Genomic DNA, 18,507 nt, shown 5'->3' with positions numbered 1-18,507 from the left:
CATCATGTCTATCCCGGCCAAAAAAACAAGATAAAAGGAATCATTTTAAGCCCACTTTCCAGCACCTGGCCCATAGCCTTGCAGGTTACAGTACTTCAGATGCAGATCCAGGTTCATTTTTAAATGAGTTGTGCGTTTCTGCCTCAACCACCAACTTAGGCAGTGAATTCCAGCTGCCCACCACACTCTGGGTGAACACACTTTTCCTCATGCCCCTGCAAACCTTCTACTAATCACCTAAAACCTATGCCCCCAAGGGGAAACACATATTTTCTGTCAACCTTGTCATGTGAGAGTACCTTTAAGAAATGGGTGTTTATAAATGGGTATGTATATAAGTATCTGTAGTGAGAGTACCTTTAAGAAATGTGTGTTTATTACTGCAGTGATGTCAGAGAGTGGGTGGAGCTGGACTGCCTGTCAGCTTTTTACTTTTGATTTAGGCTGTTTGCTGCAGGGTGTGTTTTAGTTTTGTTTTCAGTATTGGAGCTGAAGCCAGCCCAAGCAGGTGTACTGCTGTTCTCTCTGCCATCAAAAGACTATCTCTCGATCATTTGGTGAATTCAGAATTAGAAATGTTTTCAGTAGTGACTTTAACCTGATGTGCTTCTGTTAAAGGTTTTGTTTTTAAGTCGTATGGATGTTAAAAGGAAAGCTTAGAGGATTACTTAGTGTTACAGTCTTTGGGGGTTGGATTTGAATTGATGGTTGCTGAGATGTTCACTTTATGTTTTAAAATGTTAACGTGAGTTCATAGAATAAACATTGTTTTGCTTCAAAAAATACTTTTCTATTTCTGCTGTACCACACCTGTAGAGTGGGCCGTGTGCTCCCCATACCACAATCTATTAAACGTTGTGGGTCAGGTGAACTCCATGATACACTTTGGGGTTCTCTAAATCCTGGGTCCATATCAACCTTTTCTAGGCCCCTCATAATTTTGTACACCTCAAATGGGTCACCCCTTAGCCTCCTCTGGTTTAAGGACACCAACTCCAGCTTATCCAATCTCTCCTCATGGCTGCAATCTTCAACCCTGCCAACATTCTCGTAAATCGCCTTTGTACTCTCTCCAGAGAAATTATGTCCTTTCTGTAATGTGGTGACCAGAACTTTACCCAAAATTCCAGCTGCTGCATAACTACAAGTCTTCTTAATAAGGCAGTCCATTGGTGAAGATGTTCCTACCAACACTGTGGGAGCCCCTTCACCACAGGCACTGCGATGGCTCACGGCAGGACCTTCTCAAAGGCAACAGGGAGATGGGCAATAAATACTGGCCTTGCCAATAGCACCCCCATCCCAGGAATGAAAGAAAGTTTTTTTAACCCTTCATAGCACATTCGATGTAATTATTCATTGTGCCCTGTCAGGTTTAGGGGTGCTGACAAGTTTAACCATCTGTTTGTGATCATTTCATGTGTGTGATTGCTTGGCTGTCAGCTGACTGTAAGAAGAAAATCACGCTGGCATTGAGATGAATTAAACCCCTTGATCTTTGGAATTTGCCCTTCCAAAGCGGACCATGGGAACTCAAACGCCGAATACAAGAGTTATGGGCAACATTTTAATGTCAATGTTGGCTTTTCAATAATAAATTAGATGAATGAAAACAACAGAAAGATCAAAAAGGAAAATGGAGGGGGAGGGGAATAAACAAGGTGAGCAGATCTGTTAAAAAATGTATGATGTACTGTGAGCTTATGATAAAGCTACTTCTGACATTTGCTGTGATCATATTAGTCAATTTCAGCATTGTAAATTGAAAATAGAAAATTAAAACAAAACGGAGAGAATGCTACTTCTTGTTGGCAGTTTCTGGGTGAATTGAAAAAATGTATTTTCTTTTATTTTATTAACATCAGTTTTCCTTGGTTTTCACTGAAGGTTGTAATTCTTCTTGGTGTACAGTTAAATTGACAGTAACAATTCTTCAATACCTCATCCAATTGGTCATTTTTTATGACCGAATCGAGACAATGGGTGTCATCAATTATAGAGAATATTTCAGCCCAACAACATTCTGACCTGGGGCGCAATCTAACGGAAAAGCTTCTGAGAGTGGTAGCGAGCCAGAATTGCGATGCTTCCCATCGGCCGACCCGACGAGACGGTTACCGGTGTCTAATGGCAATTATGGCTGGTAATGAATGCCCACGGGCTTCACGTCAGAAATGACTGTCCTGACAGCTGATTCGCCTAGACCCCGCCCGGCAGCTCTCCACTAACGAGGAGGAGCAGCACTCAAACCAATCCCGCAGAGCAAACCTCAGGCAGCATGCAGCCATGCACCATGCCAACCCGCTCCACGGTTCGGAGGTGCCGCTCTGGCCAGAAATTTGGACGTGGTGAAGTCCAGACGGGACACCCTGTTCCATGAGGGGATCAGAGGGTCAGCCACAAGACAGCGGCTATTAGAGTGGAGAGTGTCACAAGGAGGACCACCACCCAGGCCGCACAGGGGAGTTGGCATCAGTCACCTGGCACCAGTCCCGCCTGCCGCCCCCAGTTTCAAACCCCATCCCATGTCCCTGCGGTTCACACCACCCTTGCCCAAGCACAATACTGCACCTGTGCCTCAGGATACTCTGGCATCCAGCAGCACACACCACCCATTACCAGCAGCGGTGCCCACGCCTGTCCCCCGCCATGCTACCCCCCTTAATGCATGAAGGATACACCTCACAGCTGGAACATGCTCCACAACGCCTTTGCAAAGCCCACTTGTGTCAAGGACACAATCCCCAGCAGCTGGGACATGCAGTCCCCTCAAGAGGTGATGGTCCATAAATGACGGAAAAGGGCCCAGATGGGCAGCTGGGTGCTGGACATCAAAGTCCTCGCCCATTATGAGGAATGGGCCCCGGATGTCACAGAGGTGGCCAAGGACAGAGCCGTCACCAATGTCGAGCTTGGCCTGTGCCGCAGAGGTGAGTATCTGTCGGCTCCCACCCAGATGATCTGTAACATATGAGTTTATGCCTGACATAATAATCGTTTCCTCCCACTGACGACATGTCTATTCTCCCTCAGGATCTTCGTCCAATTCTGCTGGCCCATCCAGGGTGTTCCTCCCCAGGGTGTCCCTCCTCACCCGCCACCTTCCAAGAGAACACTTCGGAAGAGAGCTCTGAGGATGCCACCATTGAGGTGTCACAGCTGCCATCCCCACCCTCCACCAGCGCAGAGACACACACCTCGGTGGGCGAAAGTAGTGGACAGGCTTTTGGGGCACAACCTGGTGAGCACCACACAGTTGCTGTTTTACATCATATGGGTGCAGGGGCATCCAGGGGAAGGAGGTCTGCAGCATCCCAGGACCCAGCTGCGTCCTAGTCAGATGTCGAGCCTCAGGACGTGGTCATCCTAGTGCTGATGCAGACACCAGGCTATGGCATGAGCTTGAAAGGGAGATGTCAGCAACACTCCAGTGTGTCCATAGCAGACTGGAGGAGTCCAGAAGGCTACGGGTGCGGGTGTGGCACTGAGGCCAACGCTGCTAGGGTAATGCCGCAGTGGAGAGCCTGGGGTACCATGCCAGCAGCACGAGTGGTGGTGTCCAAGGCGTTGCTCGATCAGTGACAGCCATGGTTGAGTACCTCAACTGCATGTTGCAGGGGTCATGTCCTTGACCCAAGTGAACTTTGCCGAGATACTGCGGAGCATGTTCTAGTCTTAGGAGGACATTGCTAAGGCACTCCAGAGCATGTTCCGCTCATTGAGGACCATGTCCCAGGCGCAGATGGATGTTGGCAAGGCACTGTGTAGCATGGTCTGGTCACAGAGGGGCATGGGGGAAGGGAGAGGTGACCCATTCTTTCACCTTGAAGAAATAAATGAACGGTTTCCATCTTCAGGAGAACACCTCCTCTGACCCTTGCAAGACGAACTTGACCTTCTCCAAATGCAGGAATTCTGCCAGGTCACTCACCCATAGCCCTGCCTTCGGAACCCCCAAGTGCCGCCAGCACAAGATCGGTCTCCTGGCTATCAGGGAGGCAAAGGTCAATACATTGGCCTCTCTCCCCACCTGGATCCCGGAATTTCTGACTCGCCAAATATCTCCACCTCCAGGTCCGGGGCCACCTCCACACCCAGAATATAGGACATCACGGGTCGGAGAATCACCTGTCGCCGGCGTCAATCCCGCCCCTGCTGTGTCCCGAATTCTCCACCCCCCCGAGATTCGGCGGTGGCGGGAATCGCGCCGGGCCGGTCGGCCGGCCCCCTGCGCCGGTCGGCGGGCCCCTCGCGGCTATTCTCCGGCCCGCAATGGGCCAAAGTCCTGCTACTGACTAGCCTTTCCTGCCAGTGTGGATTAACCCACCTCTCTTACCGGTGGGATTGGCGGCTCGGTCGGGCGCCGGTGTCCCGGGGGGGGGGGGGGGGGGGGGGGGGGGGGGCGCGGGACGATCTGACCTCGGGGAGGTGCCCCTACGGTGGCCTGGCCACCATGGCGGAGGTGGAAGAGACCCCCTCCCCTGAGCCGCCACATGCGCGGACGTACGCCGCCTGGCGAAGTCCTTTCGGCCCCAGCTGGCGTGGCACCAAGGGCTGTTCACGCCAGCCGGTGGAGTGGAAACTACTCCGGCGTGGGCCTAGCCCCTCAATGTGAGGGCTTGGCCCCTAAAGGTGCAGAGACGTCCGCACCTTTGGGACACCAAAGTGGTTCACGCCACTCCAACACACCGGGATCCCCGCCCCGCCGGGTAGGGGAGAATCCCGGTCCACATCTGTCAACGCCTGCAAGAACTCCCTCAACCTCGGGCACGCCCAGGCTCACCCACACACCGCACACACCTATCCTACACCCCTGCAAAGAAACACCTCATGTGGACCCTATGCACCACCTTAAACTGGATCAGTTTACCTCACACACGGCAAGGACATGTTCACCCTTGGAAGGGCTTCTTTCCATGAACTGGCCTGCACCTCCCTGCCAACTCCTCCTCCCATTTATGCTTGAACTGCTCCACTGGAGCGCCCTCCCCCTCCATCAACTCACTGTAGATGTCCGATAATCTCCCCTCCCCAATATCATACTCTGACAACAGCTTGTCCTGCAACACCGGAGAGCACCTCTCTTCTCTCAAAGCCCCTCAACTGCACGTACCTGAAACCATTCCCTTTGGGCAGCTCATGTGATTCCTCCAACTCCTCCAGACCTGCACCCCTATAAAAAAGTCCCTAAAATACTCGATTGCCGCCTATCACCACCCCCCAGAGCCTCGCAGCTAGCCCTGCCACCGCAAACCTGTGATTGTCACATATCGGTGCCCACAATGCCATGCCCTCCAATCCGTAGTGTTGCCTGCACTCGTTCCACACCAGCAGTGCTGCATTCACCACTGGGCTCAAGGAATACTGGACTGGCGAAAATTGAAGGGTTACCAACAACAGTGCCCTCAAACTCGCCCCCCGCCCTGTACGATACAGTCTCCTTCCGTCCCCAAACCGACCCCTCCTCCACTGCCCATTTCCTCACCATTCGACGTTCGGTCACCAATAATATTTCAGCAAACCCAGCAGCACAGCCCCCCCCCCCCCCCCCCCCCCCCCCCCCCAAGCCCCCTCACCCATTCTCTAAAAACACCCTCGTCACCCGTGGGGTCTTCCACACCCGGACAAACTCCTCAAATGCGCAAAAACATACGACTGCTTAACCGGCCCATTCAACTCTGGCAAGTTCCAAGTAACCAGTCTTGTCGGGGGGGCTCCCCATCCCCCAGCTTGGTCGATCAACCCTTTTTTAGCTAGCACCCCCGGCCTTGGCACGCGCTCTTCCAGGCCTGCTCCATCTCTCCCTTCCCAACTGCGCTATACCAACCACACCCATGTCAGCAACCCTCCCCTGCACCTAAACAAAGATCCAGCCCATTCCCCCCTCCCCCACATATTCCTCCTGAACCCCGCTTCACCCCAGTTAACATGGTGGCCGTCACCTGAGGCCCCTAGCTTACCCCTCTTGCCCTCAATCCAATCCTCCCCCCTCCATCCCATCCCAACTACCAGCAAGCAAAGAAAAACAGAAGGCACACTCACCATCACCATTCCCCCGTCATAGCCTTCCCCAATCCACCCACCCAATGTGCCCCACAATATACACAGAACTCTTTTCCACAGTTCAATGTCCTCACACTCTTCACAGCCCATGATAAAGTCCATCACCTCCTCCACTGAGTCAAAATAAAATTCTTGCTTTTGGTGCACCAGCCACCAAACCTCACCCCGATTTTGTAGCGGGCGGCATTTATCTGGTTATACCTGGCCCTCCGCTTGGCCAGCTCTGCACCTCGGTAAATCCGCAACACACTCCCCTCTCAGGTACTCTTCTTAGTCTGCGTTGTCCATCTCAAGATCCTCTCATTGCCATCGCACTCAGAGGTTTCCCCACCTGTGACCTCCTCCTCAGTGCCCTGTGCACTCGATCCACCTTGAGGCACCGGCAAAAGGCCCCCCTCCCCCATCAGCAACTCCAGTATGCTCACCACATACTTGCCAGCCTCCGCGACTTCAGGCACACCCACAATCTGCAGATGTTGCCTCTTGGGATGGTTCCCAAGGTTCTCAAGGTCCTCCAACTTCTCCCTCAGCCTTTTCTGGATGCTCAACACTATCCCCATCACCTCCTCCAGTGAGGCCAACCAATACTCATGCCACCACTGACTCATCCACCTTTTGGATGGCTAGGCTCTGAGTCTCCTGCCTGTGTTCCACCCACTCGATCACCACACTATGTGGCTCCGCCACTTTGACCAAATCCTCTGAGGCCTCCTTCCTCTGCTGCTGAAATTTGCCATTGAGGAATTCCACCAGCTGCTCCATCAACCACTGGGTGGGCAGCGCTGCCCCCTTGATCACCGCCATCTTCTCCTGTGTTGCACCACAAAATCCTTCTTACTCCAGTTGCTGTCTCTTCCTCATGGCACTCCTCGTGCAATGAGCCAGACACCAGCCCCACCAGGGGGCACTCATGCACCCTTTGCCCTCAAATACCACACAGTTTGGATGGGGAAGGACCGAAAAAATCCACCACAAACAGGAGCCACCAAATGTGCAACCACTCACTCCATGGCCGCCACTGGAAGTCCCAGAAATGCTTTTCAAGCAGTCCAATACACCACTCAATGACAGCCTGGGTGTCACGTGGGCCTTCTTATATTGGGTCTCCTCAACGGTCCCCAGCCTCCGCACTGGCATTATTAGCCAGTTCATCAGCAGATACCTCTTATCCCCCAAGAGCCAACTGATCATCCTGGGGTGTTCTTCGAAGAGAGCGAGGATCTTTGACTGCCCCAGGAAGCGTGTACAAATGTGCATGATCTTGATGAGGTGTTCACACACGATTTAAATGTTCAGGGATTGGGACCCTTCTTGTTAATGAAGGGCCCTCCCAGAAGGCCCAGTGTGCACAAGACGACATGCGTGCCAGTCCAAAGGATGCCCAAGGTCCAAAGGTTGTCACCCAGCACCCCTCCTCCTGACCGGTATCCATAGGGCCTTGGAGAGCTGGATTGAGCCTCAGCTGCCTCTGCATCATCTGGCTCTGCCAGTCCTGGCAGCTCCCCAATGTCTACACCATGGTGTCGACGCCTCGGCGATGCCCCTCAGTGATTGGGACTTGCTCTGCGGTGCCTCGGCAATGCCCACCTGCGACTGGGACATGAGATTGGGACATGTACCTCAGAACCTCATCAAGGTCCGCTGGTAGTGGGACTGGTCCCCCAGCGAGCCGGCCAGTCAACTGAGCCCCTCCGCCATGGCCATCACCGACTGCGCCATGCCTTGGTACCTCCATTAATGCTGCTGATGTCATATATCAGGCTCTGCAAAGCGGTCGCCACCCTAGTAGCATTGGCCTCAGCGCCACACATTGCCGGCGCTACCTCCCGCAACGTAGCCTCTGGAACTCTTCCAATCGGCTATGGACATCTCCCGTTGAATATCACGGCCGCACCCTCATGTCTGCATCAGCTCCAGGTAAATAAGTTCCAGAGGCTCAGCATCTGACAGGGACCCGGTTGGGTCTTGGGATCCAGCAGACCTCCAACTGCTGATTCGCCTGGATGTCACTGCCTCCACCTGATGTGCATCTGCAACTGTGAGGTGCTCACCAGAATGTGCCCCAGAAGCCTGACCACTGACGTTGCCCACCGAGGTTCATGTCTCTGTGCTGGTGGAGGGTGGGGATGACAGCTGTGACATATCTATGTTTTCCATCCTCGGCGCTCTCCTCTGAGATGGTCTCATGAGGGGGTGGGGCGAAACAACCCTAGATGGGCTGGCGCTGTCAGCTGAAGGACCTGCTAGAGAACGAACACATGGTCAGCAGGGGGGATGGGTCAGTCTGAATGGCAATAGTAACTCATGTTTGACCGTTCCTCCGGGTAGGGCCCTTTGCGGTGTGCGGGGACCTTCCCGTTGGTGACCTCCATGTCCTTGGCCACCCCCCGTAACCTTCAGGGCCCGTTCCTGGAAGATGGTGAAGATTCCGATTCTGACATGCCACGGCTAGTCTGGGCCCATTCCTGACAGTTCTGCGGTGACATAGAGAGGGCATCGTTAGCCGCATGTGTGGTTCACCGAGGTGGGGGTGGGCTGGTGGGGGGGGGGGGGGGGGGGGGGGAGTGAAGGAAGGATTGGGGTAGGAATGAGTGTTTCATAAGGGGGTTGGAAGCTTTCGGGTGGGGTGCCAACTAACACGTGTGTCCCGGTGTAGGTCGTTGACCTTTTTCCGGCACTGGATGCCTGTCCTACTAGCTGAGTGGGGTTGGCTGTTCAAGAGCTGTTTAAGGGCTTTTTGACTTTGTTAGCGGGGTGGCTGGCAAGCGTGGTGCTGGTAAATTAGCTGCCGATCGTTCATTTGCGACGTGAAGCCTGTTGACTAATTAACATTGTATTGCGCTGCCAGCCTCGCCGGGCCGGGGACTGGAAAGCTTGCGGCAGTTGCCGCTCGCTACCACACTAAGAAATCTTTCCAGAGAATTGCGCCCTTAGTCTCACTTTAGAAGATCTTTTTTTTTTAGAACAGTACAGCACAGAACAGGCCCACCTAATTTAATATGCAGATTCCGGAGATATCTGAGGCTTTGGGATTTATTCCCTTCGCCTCGGAGACCTCGGGCGAACGCCGTTCACCATTGGTCCTCACAAACGGGGACCAGACCAAACGGCACTCATGGGGGCCTCCCAGGGGATTGGAGGCCCTAGCTGCATGTCCTTTGACAGGGTGGTACCCTGGCACCGCTGGTGCCACCTGTGAAGCCTGGCAATGCCACCTGGGTGCCAGGCTGGCACTGACAAGGTGCCCAGGTGGCACTGCCATCTGGCATAGGCACTGCCAGGGTGGCAGGCTGGCACTGCTAATGTGCCAACCTGGCATTTTTGCACACATGCGATCGGGCTGGGTGTACCCTGTCTGTGTGTTGGGGGGCTGCCGGGGACCCTCCCATAGGGTACTCGGGCTGGGGGGGGGGCTCGGGGTTGCTTCGGGGCTTTGGCGATCTGGACGCCATTTTGAAATGGTGTCCCGATCTCAATAGACTGTTCCGGCGAGTGGCGCTCCTCAGTGTGCAAAACTGAGCAGCCTCAAAAAAGAACAAAGAAAAGAACAAAGAAAATTACGCATTTATCCATTCCCCGCTGAGGCCCCTAATACAACGTGAGTCTCGTTATCTAGTCATGACGTTGTATAGTCATCTTGCAGCACCGGGAAACACACAGTTAAATGCTCTCGCTATGGGACTTTGTTCCCAATAATTTGAAAGGTGTAACATCCCCAGATTTTACTCTATGGTATGTAATATTGGAAAGGGTGTAAATTCAGTATTTTGATATTAGTGTCACGTGTGGGCTTACATTAACACTGCAATGAATTTACTGTGAAAACCCCCTAGTCACCACACTATGGTCTGTTCAGGTGCATGGAGGGAGAATTCAGAATATCCAATTCACCTAACAAGCCTATCTTTTGGGACTTGTGGGAGGAAACCAGAGTACCTGGAGGAAACCCACGTAGACATGGGGAGAATGTGCAGACTCCGCACAGACAGTGTCCCAAGCTGGGAATCGGAGGCAGGTTCTTGGCGCTGAGAAGCAACAGTGCTAACCACGGTGCTACCGTGCATCCGAGAAGCTGTCGGTAATACTCGGGCAAACAAATAGGAAATTCCACAAGAAAGTACTCCATTCCTTGTCCAAATGGATCCTGTTAATGCCTCCCTACCCAATGGGATAGGAGCTTTTAACCTTGTGTCGTATGCAAAGCAAGGATTCACAGTTACATGAGCATGGTGTAAAAATTCAAAAATATACATCTGATGACACCCTATCTGTCTGCCAACCACTAGAATAAATTCAGAACATATTTCTTTATAAATGCAACAGCAGCTATTAAATTTAGGTGTTTCTTCATAAATCTCTAAAGGTTGACTTAAGAACAGTTTGGAAGCTGCAGGTTGATTCCCTTCTAGTCCCCGCATACTGATCATTCATTTCACACCAGAACCTTGCAAGGCAAGAGGCAGCAACAACAGATTGTGAGGCAACCTGACTCTACCAGTGATTGAGCAGGAGTATGGAATAATGACAAGAAATCTTGGCATCAAAATATTGCTTTCAGTTCAAAATATTAAAAACATGCACAAAAACGTATAAACCTCTCTGCCCACCCAATCCGAGTCTGCTAAAAGTAGCTGTTTCAGATTAACTGTGGTTGAGCCATGAAACAGTGATGATTGGGAGAGTGCAGCATACAAAACCACTTCAATTAATCACCTTCATAAAACCTTGCTGGAAATCCCTGACACCATTTTGGGAGTTTAAAAAAAGAATTTCAGCCAGAATTTTAAAATGCAAAATGATTTGGTCAGTGTTTAAAGATGTCTCTTGCGATCATGTTGAGTTAACTTTGATTCTATTTTTGTTGTCATTTAGGGCGGTGCGCTCCACATAATAACAACTCACAGAATCTAACAACGCCTCATCTCCGTTCTGCCAATTATTTTAAATCTGTGTCCTCTTGTTACCGTGTCCTCTTCATGACTCGCCTAATACCTTTCATAATATTAAATCGATTATTTTTTCCTTCCAGAGAGGTAGACTAGTTTCATTACGGAAACTTTTTGGACAGGGAATTGAGTACTTCCTTGTAGGATTCCCTATTTGTTTCCTGTGTACTACTGGCAGCTGATCAATATCAGATATGAAAGAGAAAAAAAAAAACATCAAAAAAGTATGGAGAGTTTAGGCATGTGAAACATTTTTTTAAAATCCAAAGATGAGAAGCAGCATCAAAATCATTTGTCAAGAGGCACTTCTTCACACAAAGGGTAATGGAAATTTGAAAATCTCTCCCCAAAAAGGTTGCTTAGGACAAGTCAATTGAAAGTTTCAAAACTAAGATTGATAACCTTTCATTAGGCAAAGGTATAAATGAAGTAAGGTAGTTTGATGGAGTTAAGTTCCAGATCAGCCATGATCTGAGTTGAATGAAAGAAGAAGTTTGAGGGGATGAATGGCCTCCTGTTACTATGTGGATAATCAGAGAGCCAAAATACTTTTGTGCAAGTTTAGGAAAGAACTGGACACAGGACAAGATTAAAAGCAACCCCCACTTACAACTTGAGTGATCAAAAATCAGTTTCAGAAGGAAAATCGCATGAAGCACGCTGTCACTGTACTCCGCGATCCTGGTGATATTCAATAGAGAAGCTGTTTTTTCATTCATGTATGGGATGTGGGTGTTGCTGGCAAGACCAGCATTTATTGCCCATCCCTAATTGTCATTGAGAAGGTGGCTGTTAACTGCTTTCTAAATTGTGGCAGTCCATGTGGTGTAGGTACTCCCACAATGCTGTTAGGGAGGGAATTCCAGAATTCTGACCCAGTGACAGTGAAGGAACGGCAATTTAGTTCCAAATCAGGATGGTATGTGGCTTGGAGTGGGAATATTGCACATGGTGGTGTTCCCACGCATCCATTGCCTTTGTCCTTCTTGATGGAAGAGTTTATGGATTGAGAAAATGTTGTCAAAGAAGCCTTTTGAGTTGCAGTACGTCTTGTAGAAGGTACACACCGTGCCTTGGTGGTGGAGGGACTGGATGTTTAATGTGGCAGATTGGGTGTCAATCAAGTGGGCTACTTTGTCCTGGATGGTGTAGAGCTTCTTGAGTGTAATTGGAGCTGCACTCATCCAGGCAAGTGGAGAGAGTATTCCATCACATTCCTGACTTGTGCCTTGTAGATTGTGGAAAGGCTTTGGGGAGTGAGGAGGTGAATTACCCTCCACAAATTTCCCAGCCTCAGACCTGCTCTTTCAACCACAGTATTTATATGGTTAGTCCATTTCAGTTTCTGGATAACCCCCCCAAGGATGTTGATAGTGGGGGATTTAGTGATGACAATGCAATTGAATGTCTTTGGCTGGCAGTTGAGTAGCTCAAATGTTACTTGCCACTTATCAGCCCAGGCTGAATATTGTCCAGCTCTTACTACATATGGATATAGATGGTTTCAGTATCTGAAGAGACACGAATCGTGCTGAATCTCCCATCTTCTCACCTTATGTTGGAGGGAAGGTCATTGATAATGCAGCTGAAGATGATTGGGCCAAGGACACAACCCTGAGAAACACCTACAACAATGTTGCGGGAATGAGATGGTTGACCTGTAATACCCACAACTGTCTTCATTTTTGCTCGGTATGAATTCAATCACTGCAAAGTTTTCCTTCTGTACCAATGTCAGGAGTTAAGTGGCCCTGTCAGAATTCAAATGTATTCCAAAATAATTTTAAAATTGTGGATCTTGCTCTCTCCCTCTCTCTCTAATTCCACGTCCAACTGTGCCCTCTCAGACATCCTTCCCACATATAATGTCCTTTGTCACAATGCCCTAGTTTCTGGCTCTTTGCTATGCTTCCTGACACCCACTCTTACTCCTGTGATCTACCCTTTAATCCTCTCACTCTTTTCCCTCCCCCAAAAAAAAGTCACGGGTGGTTCTCGGCCACCATTTGTGATTTTCCCTTTTATCATAGATTATCATATAATTTACAGTGTAGAAGGAGGCCATTCGGCCCATCAAGTCTGCACCGGCTCTTGGAAAGAGCACCCTACCCAAGGTCAACACCTCCACCCTATCCCCATAACCCAGTAACCCCACCCAACACTAAGGGCAATTTTGGACACTAAGGGCAATTTTGGACACTAAGGGCAATTTATCATGGCCAATCCACCTAACCTGCACATCTTTGGACTGTGGGACCCAAGCAGGAATCGAACCTGGGACCCTGGAGCTGTGAAGCAATTGTGCTATCCACAATGCTACCGTGCTGCCCATTTGTTTCCATTTGTTTCCCTCCCTGCTATGTGCCGGAATTCTGGTTAGGATTAGATCATGCCAAGCATGAGAACCAGAGTTCATATATCTCAAACTGTCCATCAGCAATGCCATAAAAGATCAGTTGAGATTCAATAAAAATTGATTATGTACTTAGACTTTTCATACGAACTCAAATATCCAAATAGTAAAGTCATGCGAATGTAGAAGAGATGGCAAAGAACAGAACACTTTACTTTTCCTACTGAGACTGAAAGTTTCCTCACAAAATATGTGTTGGAGTCATACAAATAGATCACCACTTTGTGATCACCGCCAAGATTTATTCATCGAATTGATGGATAAGTCTCAGTTGTTGTGAATGTGGAAATGGAAGAACCTGATCCAAGACGTACACATAGAATGCACACACACCATGTTGAAAGCTCACTGAGGTGGACCAATGAGTTGTTATGCATGTCAGTTTCTTGGAAGCCAGGTCTTGCACCCTCAAATGCATTTGCAAAGATCTGACGGACATGGTGCGGTGTAGGTCTCTGAACGGTACATTCAGCATTGGTGTAAATATTGCAAGATTTCAAGCTGCGTTTTTGAATGGCTGTGCAGCATTCCATCTATTCACCTTCACTGCAATATCTGGCACAGCTTGCCACAGATGCTATCTTCAGAATTCGAGGATCAGACACCCGATTGACAGATCCAGACCAGTGCTGAGAATTTTATGTTCATGAACTCAATTCCAGTTGTATCGTAACACTTGAAGATATCAAGGCCCCACTCTTTCACCCCCCCCCCCCGACTCCCCCTGCCTCTTGATGCCAATGCAGAAGGCATTTGATAAGGTGCCACATTAAAGGTTATTGCATAAAATTAAAGTTCATGGTGCAAGGGGTACATGTTGGCTTGGCAAGAAGATTGGCTAGCTAACAGGAAACAGAGAGTTGGCATAAATAAGTCTTTTTAAGGTTGGCAGGATGTGATGAGTGGTGTGCCACAGAGAAATGTGCTGGGGCTTCAGCTTTTTACAATTGATATAAATGATTTGAATGAGCGGGCTAAAGGTACGGTTACTAAATTTGCTGACGACATAAACGTCGTTTCGGAAGTAAATTGTGAAGAGGCCATAAGGAGGTTACAAAAGGATACAGAAAGGTTAAGTGAATGGGCAAAAATCTGGCAAATGGAGCAGGTGTGAAAATGTGAAACTATCCATTTTGGCAGGAAAATTAAGAAAGCTTATTATCTAAATCATGAGAGATTGTAGAGTTCTGAGGCGCAGAGTGTTCTGGGCTGTGTACAGCTACAGAAAGCAAACAGGAAAGCTAATAGAATGGGCGGCAAGGTAGCACAGTGGTTAGCACTGTTGCTTCACAGCACCAAGGAACTGGGTTTGATTCCTGGTTTGGGTCACTGTCTGTGTGGAGTCTGCACCTTCTCCCCGTGTCTGCGTAGGTTTCCCCTGGGTGCTCTGAGTTCCTCCCACAAGTCCCGGAAGATGTGCTGTTTGGGAAATTGGACATTCTGATTTCTAAGTGTACCCAAACAGGTGTCGGAGTGTGGCGACTAGGGGATTTTCACAGTAACTTCATTGCAGTGTTAATATAAGCCTACTTATGACACAATAATGATTATTATTACGTAATCATTTATTGTCAGAGGAATTGATTACAAAAGTAGGAAGGTTCTGCTTCAGGTTTACAGCGCAGTAGTGAGACCACACCTGGAGTATTGTGTACAGTATTGGTCTTCTGATTGAAGAAAATATACAAATGCATTAGAAGCAGCTCAGAGAAGGTTTCCAAGGCTATTACCAGGAATGGGTTGGTTGTTTTGTGAGGAAAGATTGAAGAGGTTAGGTTTATATCCACTAGAGTAAGAGGTGATTTGATCAAAGCCTACATTAGCCTGAGGAGTATTGATAGGGTGCTATGGAAGGGATGTTTCCTCTCACAAGGAATCGAGAACTAGGGGTCGGTTATAACCCACACGGGTCTTACGGGGTAGGGATAATTAACCACACCATGGATTTTGCAGAGCACAAACTCCCCCGATAAGGGGTCAGAAACCTTTAACGATACTTGGCTTTACATAAATAGGGTCAGCCAGCAGCACCAACTAGGAAGACCCAGTAGGGATCAACTGGAGCTGTAAATAATAGTTCTTGTAAAATAAAGTACGTTTTTGTTTCGACCAAACTCAGTATGGACTCTTCGTTGCCCTTACAATAGGATCACTTTTTTATGTAAGAGGTTACTCCTTTAAGATTGAGATGAGGAGAATCTTGTTCTCTCAGAGGGTCTTTGGAACGCAATTCCTCAAAAGGCAGTGGAAACAGACTTTGAATATTTTTAAAGGCAGAGCTAGATTCTTGGTTGGGGTGAAAGGTGATGGAACCATCAATTCACTACACACGTGCTTTAAGATATGAACAGTGGTTTTAATCTACTTACAACAGAGCCAGCCTGTTCCGCATTGAACTCTCGATGAACTGAACGACTGGCTCTGAGCATATACAGCAGTCCAGTGGGGAGGAGTCGTGGGCGGAGCCAAGGGTGGAGCCCTGTACAAACTCCTAAGCATGCCCAGCGCTACTCCCCCTAGTGGTCGGGCAACGCAACTGCACTTACAAATGCATGGTCTCATGTATCTACAATACAGTGTGAATTACGGAGTTACATGCACAACATTCACCCCCTACAAAAAAAATCAAGTCCGGCAGGGGTGGTGGTTCATAGATTGTGTCTGTCCGGTGGTCGGACTGTCCGCTGTGATCTGCAGAGCACCGGGGTTGCAGCCTCTTGCGGTGACTGGATGGGTGTTGTGGGTTGGGGTACGATGGCGGACTCCAGGGAAGATCTCGTCCGAGCTCCATACCCGTCTGGTTCGACTGGGGACTGAGGGCGCTGGGGGTTAGCCGGTGCGGGCGCGCGGAACAGGTGGAGCGAGCTAGTGGGCTCAGTGGGCTCGGGAGCGCGAGGAGGAGGCTGGGTTGCGCGGAACCGATGCAGCGAGCTAGTGGGCCCAGGAGCCCGAGGGGGCGGCAGGTTGGGGTGCAGGATGAGGGGTGCATCTGTAGTGAAAGAGGGGATGCTGGACCCGGCGGGTGCAAGGTCCCGGAAGGATACGGTGTCCTGACGGCCGTCGGGGAACTCGACGAAGGCATACTTGGGGTTGGAGTGAAGCAGGCGCACATTCTCAACAAGGGGGTCAGTTTTGTGCGCCCTGACGTGCTTCCTCCGGTGTCTTCAGCCATGCCGGAAGTGAGACCCCCGTGGTAGTGCCCCTGGAAAAAATGAAGAGCCTCTCATGAGGGGTCTGATTGGTCGCTGTGCATAAGAGAGACCTAATAGCGTGGAGCGCGTCTGGGAGGACTTCCTGCCAATGGGAGACTTGGAGATTCCTGGACCGGAGCGTCAGTAGGACGGTCTTCCAGACCGTCGCATTCTCCCTCTCCACCTGCCCGTTCCCCCTGGGGTTGCAGCTGGTAGTCCTGCTCGAGGCGATGCCCTTGTCAAGCAGGTACTGATGCAGCTCATCGCTCATGAAGGACGCACCCTGGTTGTTGTGCAGGTAGCTGGGGAAACCAAACAGGGTGAAGATACTGTGTGGGAGGTCATGTCGGTGCACGGGATAGCAAATGGGAAGCGGGAGAACTCCTCTATGACGTTTAAGAAGTAAAAGTTCTTGTTAATTGAGGGGAGTGGCCCTTTGAAATCGATCGCGAGACGTTCAAAGGGCCTAGAAGCCTTGACCAGGTGGGCTCTGTCTGGTCTATAGAAGTGCGGTTTGCACTCTGCAGATCGGGCAGTCTCTGGTGACGGCTTTTACCTCCTCAGTGGAGAAAGGCAGATTTCGGGCTTTGATGTAGTGGGCGAGCCGGGTGACCCCCGGGTGGCAGAGGTCGTTGTGGATGATTTTCAGGTGGTCGATCTGCGCGCTGGTGCACGTCCCGCGGGATAGGGCATCTGGGGCTCATTGAGCTTCCCCGGTCGATACTTAATATTGTAGCTATAGGTGGAGAGTTCGATCCTCCGCCGCAGGATTTTATCGTTTTTAATCTTGCCCCTTTGCGAGTTGTCAAACATGAAGGCAACCGATCTTTGGTCGGTGATGAGGGTGAACCTCCTACCTGCGAGGTAGTGCCTCCAGTGACGAATAGCCTCCACAATGGCTTGTGCTTCTTTTTCGACTACCGAGTGTCGGAGTTCCGAAGTGGAGAGGGTACGGGAGAAGAATGCGACTGGTCTCCCTGCCTGATTTAAAGTGGCTGCAAGAGCGACCTCTGAGGCTTCGCTCTCAACCTGAAAGGGGGTGGATTCATCCACCGCCCACATGGCCACTTTGGCGATGTCCTCCTTGATGCAGTTGAAGGCTTGGCGTGCCTCAACTGACAGGAGAAATAGTGTGGCCTTGAAGAGTGGGCGGGCTTTGTCCGCATATTGAGGGACCCACTGGGCGTAATACAAAAAGAATGCCAAGCACCGTTTGAGGGCCTTGGGACAATGAGGGAGAGGAAGTTCTAAGAGGGGCGCATACAGTCCGGGTCGGGACCCAGGACTCCGTTTTCCACGACATAGCCGAGGATGGCTAGTCTGGTCGTGCGGAAAACGTATTTCTCCTTGTTATAGGTGAGGTTTATTTTCTGAGCCGTCTGGAGAAAACGGTAGAGGTTGGCGTCGTGGTCCTGCTGGTCATAGCCGCAGATGGTAACGTTATCGAAGTACGGGAATGTGGCCCACAGCCTGTACTGGTCCACCATTCGGTCCATTGCTCGTTGGAACACCGAAACCCCATTAGTGACGCCGAAGGGAACCCGGAGGAAATGGAAGAGGCGGCCATCGGCCTTGAATGCCGTGTAGTGGCAGTCCTCCGGGCGGATTGGGAGCTGGTGGTATGCAGACTTCAGATCCACCATGGAACAAATCCGATACTGGGCGATCTGGTTAACCATGTCTGCAATTCTGGGCAGGGTGTACGTGTCGAGGAGCGTAAACCTATTAATGGTCTGACTATAGTCTACGACCATGCGGAATTTTTCCCCGGTCTTGACGACCACCACTGAGCTCTCCAGGGGCTGTTGCTGGCCTCTATGATCCCCTCACTGAGGAGCCTTCGGACCTCCGACCGGATGAACACCCTATCCTGCAGGCTGTACTGCCTGCTGCA

Source organism: Scyliorhinus canicula, chromosome 13, assembly GCF_902713615.1.
Source record: "Scyliorhinus canicula chromosome 13, sScyCan1.1, whole genome shotgun sequence".
NCBI classification, from domain to species: domain Eukaryota; kingdom Metazoa; phylum Chordata; class Chondrichthyes; order Carcharhiniformes; family Scyliorhinidae; genus Scyliorhinus; species Scyliorhinus canicula.
The sequence above is the reverse complement of the archived record's forward strand: the minus strand, read 5'-3'. Positions refer to the sequence as shown.